Here is an 8,398-nt window from a genome sequence, read left to right on the forward strand (position 1 = left end):
AAATCGATGAAATGTCTTGAAGCACAGTACAACATGGGTTATAGTCTTCACGCCGGGGACTCATATGTGGGTGTATCTGCATGTGGGCGGGCCCACCTGGAGACGGATAGAGGAGCGGTGTCTATTCCTAAGACTATGGGAAATCTGTGTTTTCCGATGGTCTTAGGAGACCCCAATGAAAGGGTCGTTCGACACCCAAAGGGGTCGAGACCCACAGGTTGAGAACTGCTGTGGTAGAATAATAACCCCCTGTACCCGTGGAAGCCAGCTCTGGCAGCTCAGCGGTTAAGTGCTTGATTTATGAGCCAAAAGGTTGGTGGTTCAAATTCACCCAGAGGTGCCTCAGAATAAAGGTCTGGCTACCCACTTTGGGAAGGTGCCAGCCCTGAAAACCCCGTGGAATAGCTCTACTCTGAACACCAAGGATTGCCAGAAATTGCAATGGATTAGAAGGCGTTCTGTTCCGGTAAAGAGTTCCAGTCTCAGAAACCCACAGGGGCAGTTCTATCCTGTCCTATAGGGTCGCTCCCTATGAGTCAGAATTGAGTCAATGGCAGTGTATCCCCCGTCCCCGCCAATGGCTTTTTCTTCAGAAGTCAAGGAGTCCTTGTGGCGTAGTGGCTTCTGCATTGAGCGGCTAACTGCAAAGTCAGTGGTTCAAATACACCTGTGGTTTTGAGGGAGAGAAAGATGAAGCTCACAATGAAAAAGCTTTCAAAGTCTTGGAAACCCACAGGGCTGGGCTGCTGCGGGTTGGAATCGACTCGATGGTGGGGAGTCAGGTTTTGGCCTCGGAAGTCATTACGTGTAGAACTCACCCTCCTGTAGTCTGGCGACATGACTAAAACCAAAGAAAACCCTTATGTCCAGACAGGCGATGGGGGTCAGAGCCATGGGGGTCAGGACTGAGGCAAAATTGAATCCAGGCCTGTGTCTCCCCCAAAGACATGCCAAACATTAGAGGCTATTGGCCAGCATATGGTGGGAGGTCAGGTGCTTAGAGACATCCTCCCTGAAAGCAGTCAGTCGCCCACCAAGAGGGGCCCACTCCCTGCTGTTAAGGACAATGGGCTACTCCTCCTGAAAGGCTTGCGGACATGGTTTAGTTCTTGTAGGTGGGGTTTGCACCCTAATGATAATGGTTTCTATAGTGAGCCAGAGAACGGGTCAAATTGGCTCAGTGATATCCAAAATTAAACTGCCTCCCTGAATCTAGGATCCGCCCATCTTGTCATATGTGTACTCCCTTTACCTCCCCTTCCTATTATGTGGATACCCCTAGATTACTCCCTCCCATGACTGTATTACCTATAACACAGCCCTTTCCTGTGATGTATGTCTTCACCTGTAATTAGGGGACTTGCACGTTCCCTGAGAATATAAAAGCCTTGGTTAGCAATAAATCTCTCTCTCTCTCCCCCCACGTGGATCACCAAGTGAAGCTGAGGTGAGCATGCTACCGTGAAATGTGTGACTCCATTATTTCAGTCTCTCTTCTATCTCTCATGCTCTCTATGACTGTACTATAATCTTTACTTATTATTGCTGTACGCTTGCACCCACCGGACCCGTGATGATGTGTTAGGGGCTGGCTGCTCTGGCACAGGGCACCGAAGAACAAACTGACCCACTGCCATTGAGGAGATTCCAATCATAGCGCCCCTCTAGGGCAGAGTAGAGGTGCTCCTTTGGGTGTCCGAGACCCTCACCCCTCTTGTTGGAACAGAACAAGGGGCTAACTACTGGGCGACTCGACATCAGGGAAGGTGTTCATCAGGGTCGTATCCTCTCACGGTCCTTGTTCAGTCTGTACCCTGAGCAAATCATCCGAGAAGCTGTGCTGTATGAAGTGTGGAATCAGGACCCGTGACAAGCAGATGACACAAGCTTGCTTGTGGAAAACAAGGAGGACTTGAAGCACTTGCTGGCGAAGATGCTTATCCTTAAGGTGGAATATTATCCAGCCATAAATGAAGTACTGGTACACGTTCTAACATTCATGCAAGTACTGGAACTTGAAAACGTCAAAGTGCATGAGGTAATGAGGTAGTTACATAATCTGTGGTCAATTTGAGAGGATTAAGAATGAAGGGGTGGAGTTTAGCCTGTCAATCAGGTGGCAGCTTGTTGACCTCACTTGGAGGCACGAAGGAGATAAATAGCTCACTTGAGGTGGGACACAGGCTGACTCCTGGGAGACATTGCACCCGACAAGCCACATGGAACTACCCTGGTGACCTCAGCTGGAGGAGCCACGTGGAGACCCCTGCCAGGGCTGAGATGCTTCCACCACCACTGGATCCACAAGACTTTCCACCCACTGGCCTGTGATCTCCCTGTACTCGGTGTCATTGCATGTGTTTCGTGAGTCTGAAGAGGACTTTATAGATTGATATCAGACATATGGGCTAATATCGGACTTATGGACTTCACCTGGACTCGTCTGTTTTCTCAATATACAATTGCTCTTGTATATCAAGCTCTTTCTTATACGCGAGTATGAATTAAATCAGTGACAGCAACAACTGCAGCCACCGTGGCAGAAGTGCCGTCTTTACTAAAGCGAGTGACTCACCCTCTCCTCACACCGAAGTGGCTATGGATCCGGTGGACGTATTCTTTACCTCATTATGAATGATTAGGTGAATGTTCATTCGTGTCAGGTGGATGGCTACGCAGATGCACATGCATGCACACACACCACGCCAAAGAAACGGATAACTAAATGAATACACTCCATGGATGGCACCAACGATCAAGTCCCTTGTCTTGATATTGCAGTACTCTTATGCAACATGTCAATATTAGAGGAGGCGGAGTGAAACTTGCAGAGAGGTCCAATGGGGTGGAGGAGCGTCATGTTGCCTGTGACGTTAGCGGTGATGCGTCCACTTGATTCAGCTATGATTCTCAGTGGGCTGGCAATTAGGTGATGGTGAAATCTGGCAGCTCGTCAGTGAGGTAGTTACCCTCCGTTGTCACACTCTGCCAGTGTCCACTTAACGACCTGGCCTTTGGAACCCAGACCATGTCGGTCGATGAGCAGTGAAGGTGGTTGACTCCTGGAGGCACTGGTAGTTCCTCTCTTTTGTTATCAGTTGCCGTGGAGTTGGCTCTGATTCACGAGGTCCCCTGTGGGAAACAGAAAGAGGATTTCTCCCAAGTTGTCTCCCCCAAATATATCTGCCAAATTTAGCTGCTTGCTACACGTGGCAGATGACTATACACTTGGAGGTCAACAGAAGTGGGTCAGGGGTTATTCTCCCTAAGGGTTATGAGCCGTCCAGAGCAAGCAGACACCGCGGTTTATCCCAGAAGTAGGACCCATTCCCTTCGGACCAGGATAGTAGTAGATTGTTTCCTTGAAGGAGAGCCCAAAGAGGTCAAGCCCACTCAAGGGGGGGCCAAGGTTAGGCTGCTATATTGAGTCTATATTGTCACATGCATACCCTTAATCCCTCCCCTTTCCTATCATGTGTACACCCCTAGCTCATCCCCTTTCTGTTACACTTAAGCCCATGGTCTATCCCCCTCCTATTGCTTGTGTTGCCTGTTGTACAACCCCTTCCTGTGATGTGTGGTTACCTGTAATCACGGCCCCCCCCCCCAAGATATATAAGCCTTGGTTAGCAATAAAACTCTCTCTGGTTGTCTCCTGCCCTGTACCACCAAGAGGCGCTGAGGTGAGCATGCTACCATGAAATGTGTCTGACTTCATTTTACTCTCTCCTGTTACCTTCTATGACTTTATGATCATCTTTGTATTTCTCAACTGCACTCACTGAACCCACGATTAGTTTGGCGGCTGGCCTTTCCCCCACAGTCCCTGTGCATGACGGACTAAAACTTTGGTTCAGTGTTGTCTTCAGGATCACCAGTGGGCTTGAGGCCATTGGATGGCTGGCTGCTGTGTACTTGGAGTGCCTTCCAACCTAGATGGTCCATCTCCCGGCTCTCTATCTGCGGAACCTTGTGAGGTCTTCATCGGCTCCTCTTTGGAAGCAGTCTCTGTTGGGTCTTGAAGCTCCGCTGAAACGGGTCCACCACGGGGCATCCAGCTGGTCTTTGAAGTGTTGATGTCATAGCGTCCAGCACCACGGCATTCTGCAAGCCACCACGGGTGAATACACTGAAAGGCAGGTCATGGTTGCTCTTGATTCTCCAGATGGAATCATTCACTAAGTTCCAGCCAGTCTTTGCAATTGCCCCCTAGTTCTTCCATTCCTCCTGATGGCTGGCCTTTCTATTCTCTTGGTCCAGGTGTCAACCATACAGGTGTGAGCCAGTGCACCAGCATCTGCGATGGTCTCTGTGTCCAGTTTCTTCTTGTATGCTCACAGTCCTTCTTCCTGTGCCACTCTCCAACACATCCCTGAGTTTTTGTTTCTTCAGAAGTCAGGAGTGCTTACCACAACTGGGTCTCAAATCGGGTTAGATCTAAAGGCATGATGACTGTTTTCAAAGAAGACATTGGTCATCAAAATGGGTGCATAAGCAAATGTGCAGAAAGCTGATGGTGCCTGGCTATTAAAAGACATAGCAACTAGGGTCTTAAAGGCTTGAAGTTAAATAACCAGTCATCTAGCAGAGGAGCACCAAGCTCACATGGAAGAAGCACACCAGCCTGTGTGATCATGAGGTGTCGACGGGAGCAGGTATCAGGTATCAGAAGACCCCAAACAAGCAAGCATTTTGATGCAAATGATGGGGGTTGGAGTGGAGACCCAAAGTCCATCTGTAGACAGTTGGACATTCCCTCACAGAGTCACAAGGAAGGAATGAGGTAGCCAGGGTGCAGCATAACATCAACGGAACACACAACATTTCTCTAGTTCTTTAATGCTTCCTCCCTCCCACTGTCATGACCCCATGTCTATCTTACGAATCCAGCTAGACCGGAGCATGTACACTGGTATGGATAAGCGCCCTCAACAAACGGAATCCAAGACAGATAAATGCCCCAGTAACAGTAAAGGGAGTAGCGATACCATGAGGGTAGGGGGAAGGTGGGGAGAGAAACAGGGAACAGATTACAAAGATTAACATATAACCCTCGCCCCCCAGCCCAGGGGGATGAACAGAAATGTGGGCAAAGGGAGACAGTGGACAGTGTATGAAAACAATACTAATTTGGGGAGCTGATATCAGAGGCACAAGTGGGAAGAGAATGCTTCGAAAATGATGATGGCGGCATATGTGCAAATGTGCTTGGTACACTGGAAGAACGTATGGATTGTGATGAGACGTAAGAGCCAATAAAAGTATTTAATAAAAATTACTTATAATTTATGAGGGGTCCATGAGGGTGGGAGGATGAGAGAGGGAGGGGGAAAAAGAGGAGCTAATATCAAGGGCTCACGCAGGAAGTAAATGTTTTGAAAAGGATGGCACCATACGTACAAATGTGCTTGACACAATGGATGGATGTGTGGACTGTGATAAGAGCTGTATGAGCCCCTCATAAAATGAATAAAAAAAGAAAATGACAATAGCAACATATGTACAAATGCGTTTTGATACAATGGATATATGGATTGTTTTAAGAGCTGTTAAGAACCTTCAATAACATGATTTATTAAAACAAAACAACAAAACGAAGACATTGGTAGTCAATGTGATGGGATGTAGATACACAACATATCACCATTGGACACTCCAAATCAAATACTGAGGAGACACAAGGTGCCGGGAGGTTGCGTGTCTGATACTTAGAACATGTTTTGCCACACGGATAAGCACAGTGACATGGGCTGGTTGCTCCTACTTTTGATGGGAAAGGAAACAAACGCAGGGCTTCAAATTCTGAAGCACCACCTAGGGGATCTAAAAGTTGCTATGTGTGGCCCCCCCGAAATTTTATCTCCCATTGCCACAAAACTGAGATGGCTGACTGCCAGATCTGGATCCTCATCCTGAGTGGCTGAATGATGCCGATGGAATTTTCAACTTTGTACGGAGTCTGAGGCTAAACAGCACTCACACGCTCACTCACTCATCACTCACTCACCCCACTCACCCACTCCCTGGCTCACAGTGACCCTATCGGACAGGGTGGAATGGCCTCTGAGTTTCGAACTTCAGATCTTGTGGATCGCAGTCCAATGCAGAACCACTATGCCACCGGCGCTTCCTAAAGTGCATTGGTTGGGAAGAGATGGGATTCTGCAAATTGGAAAGGGACCCTGTGGGCAGATGCATGGTGCCCCCACGTGTTATCTTTGCCAGTAGAATGAGACCTGCCCTCATCTGATACGAATCCACCTTTGTCTACAGAACTAGAATGCCTTCCCCTGCGGCAGATCCCCTAAAACACACCGTGTGCTGCTCTTAGGACCACCACCTGTCTCTGCTTCTAGATGGGTAATGACACTCAACTCCCAGCAGGTTCCCCAAAGTGAGGCACAAGGTGTGTCCCAGGAATGGGTGTTCTACATTCCCAAAGAACCACATCTGAGGTGTTTGCTGAGGGAAAAAGTGAATATAGAATGGGTGCATGATGGTTATAAATACCGGCTATGGCCATGGGACTAGGTGCACATGTACCACCACAATGAATACGCATAATAATTATACATGCATGTGTATGTAGTGATATAGTTTATACGTATAACGTTTTATTCCCTCTCTGAATTATTCAATTACTTAACATAAAACACAAGATGTATTAACTTCACATCCTCTCTAAAAAAGGGTATTTTCAGCTGTATCCAGGATAGCTGTATCATATTACATGGAAGTGTGATTGTACTTTTATCTAGAAATCAAACAAGGTTTAAGATGTGGATGGGTGCCAAGTTGACAAGGGGCAGACTGTGATGACTGGTTTGTGTCAACTTGGCTAGGCTACAGTGCAGTTGTTTGGCAGAACGTTGATCTAAAGCAGATGACCGACCTTCCGCAGTGTGGGTGAGCCTCAAGCAATGTTTAAGGCCTTCAGAATACAAGCGGACATTTTGCCAGAACACATCCTCTTCTCATTGCCTGGTTTGACAAATTTTGGGCGTCATGACTGCTGTGGCCTAACCTATGGATTTCGAATGGGCCTGTCCTCCACAATCGCATGAGCCAGTTTCTTAAAGTAAATCACTCTCTGTGTATAGATCTACCTGGTTCTGTTTCTCTAGAGAGCCCTGAGTCACTTTAGAGGTTATGTTCACTCAGTGCCCTCTGGGTTGCACACTGCCCAATACGTAATCCATGCCGACTGAAGGGAGTACGACGCATGGAAGGAGGGCAGGCAGCTGGGTGGAAGGGTGAGTGGCTAAAGGAGGATAAGACCAGAGGGATGGAGAGAAGAGCCAAGGGTGAGTGGGCGAGTGAATGGATGGATACTTCTTAGAGTGGATGACTATCTGGATGAATGTTTAAACAGACGAATCAAAGTATGAAAGGGTGAATGGGTAGATGGACGGGAGGGTCTGAAAACACACAAAAACTCACCACCACTGAGTCGATTCCAGTTCATAGTGCCCCTACAGAATGGCCCCTGTGGATTTTTGAGACTGTAACCCTTTATGAAGCACGAAGCCTCATCTTTCTCCTGCAGAGCAGCTGGTGGTCTTGAACTGCCGACCTTGCAGTTAGCAGCCCAGCAGAGGAAAACGTGGGTAGAGTGAATGGAGGGAAGGTTACATAAAAGTCTGGACAGAATGGATGCTTGAATATTGGGTGGGTGGTGACGCAGAATAGATGGGCACGTCTGTGTGGACGTCTGAGTCGAGGACTCCAAGTGTGGAAAGATGAGTGACTGGCTAGAGCAGGGGTCCTCAAACTTTTTCAACAGGGGCCAGTTCACTGTCCCTCAGACTCGCTGGAGGGCCGGGCTATAGTTAAAAAAATAAACGATGAACAAATTCCTATGCACACCGCACATATCTTATTTTGAAGTAAAAATTACAAACGGGATAAAAACACCCGGCGGGCCGGATCAATGTCCTCGGTGGGCCGCATGTGGCCCCCGGGCCGTAGTTTGAGGACGCAAGGGTTAGATGGATGGATGAGTAAGTGGAAGAAGAGATGACAGTTTGGGTAGATGAATGGTTGTATGAAAGAGTGGATGAATAGAGGGATAGATGGGGAAATGGATGCACGGATGCACGGGTAAGTGGAAGAGATGAAGAACAGATGGTTAAGTAGAAGAATGGTTTTGATAGATGAATGGGAGTGTGAATGGTTATATGAAAGAGTGGATGGAGGGGAAAATGGGAAAACGGATGGACGATGGGTGGGTAAGTAGAAGAGCGGATAAAGGCGTCTACGGATGTTTGGAGAGATGAACACAGAGTGAATGGTGGTGTGAACGGCTGGGTGGACGGACGAACAATAAAGGGAAAGGCTGATGGGAAGACTGTGTGGATGGATGGATGGATGAAGAAAGGCTGGTGGGGAATGGATGGAT

The sequence above is a fragment of the Tenrec ecaudatus genome, chromosome 18, assembly GCF_050624435.1.
Source record: "Tenrec ecaudatus isolate mTenEca1 chromosome 18, mTenEca1.hap1, whole genome shotgun sequence".
Classification (NCBI taxonomy): Eukaryota; Metazoa; Chordata; class Mammalia; order Afrosoricida; family Tenrecidae; genus Tenrec; species Tenrec ecaudatus.